Raw genomic sequence first — 1,100 nt, forward strand, 5'->3', positions numbered from 1 at the left:
ATTTTGATTGGGTTTAGAGAAGTGAAATATAGATTGGAAAATGACCTGTGCTGAAATCGGAGGCGAAAACAGAAAGATTTAGATATTCTGTTAGAAACGGGACAGATAAATTAGTAGAAATATGCACTATCTCAGAAAATTAATGAAAATTGGCAGGGATGTCAGTAATATTTTATTGAGGCTAGATTTAAAGTTTCATATTTTTCTGAACCCGTAGAGTGAGAAATAAAATCCGAAGGCTATCTGAATAGAAATTACAGTTCGGCACAGTTTTCGCTGACCAACGGGTCGAAACTGAAACTAAGATATATTCTTGTTCAGTACATTAAAACCGAATATGACTATCAAATTTGAGCTCAAACGGATACTCCGGAAGCTCCGGCGAAAGATATCAGATTTAAGTTGCTGTGGAGTGAATAGTGTTGGTGTTGACTTTAATTAGAAGCATCAGCTTCTTCTCCTTCAACCGGACCACCGCACCATGGACACCACCACCACGCAATGGAAGGGGAGAGAAACCCTCCTTTCTCTCTCTAAATATTCTTCTATCTCTCTATATCTCTCTTCTAAAAATTGGAGGTTGGTGGAGATCGGAGCTTGCGAACGCGTTGGAGGCGAACGGATCGAGCTTTCGTGCGCCGTTGGAGCGGCGTGTTTTTCGTTGCGGCGTTCACGATGGGTAAGCTTTTGGAAATTTGGCTTAATCCTTAGCTTTAAGAGTTTCTAGTAGCCCTCTAATGATCATTATTAGCATATTGCTCCATTTAATTTAGATTATTTGGAGATTATTTCATGTTAGGGCTCAAAAATGCTAATTTGAAAATATGACGGTTTGATCTAATTTGACCTCCGTAAACCTAATTGCTAGGTAACGAAACGCGTTGGGCGAAGACGTTCGACAATCCGATGAGCGTTACAAAGTTATTAAGAAACGGACGTTTAGGCTCGTTTCGCGCCTGCAGGGGTCCGAGACGACGTCAGTAATCTATGGAATCGGATTTGAGGCCACATCTAACAACAAGACCCCTTTTTTGGCCCGAAGACTGCGAAGCGATGACGCGTTGGGGCGCCTAATTGCAAGGGTCTCCCGACGAAACGCA

Source organism: Ananas comosus, unplaced genomic scaffold (assembly GCF_001540865.1).
Source record: "Ananas comosus cultivar F153 unplaced genomic scaffold, ASM154086v1, whole genome shotgun sequence".
Lineage (NCBI taxonomy): Eukaryota > Viridiplantae > Streptophyta > Magnoliopsida > Poales > Bromeliaceae > Ananas > Ananas comosus.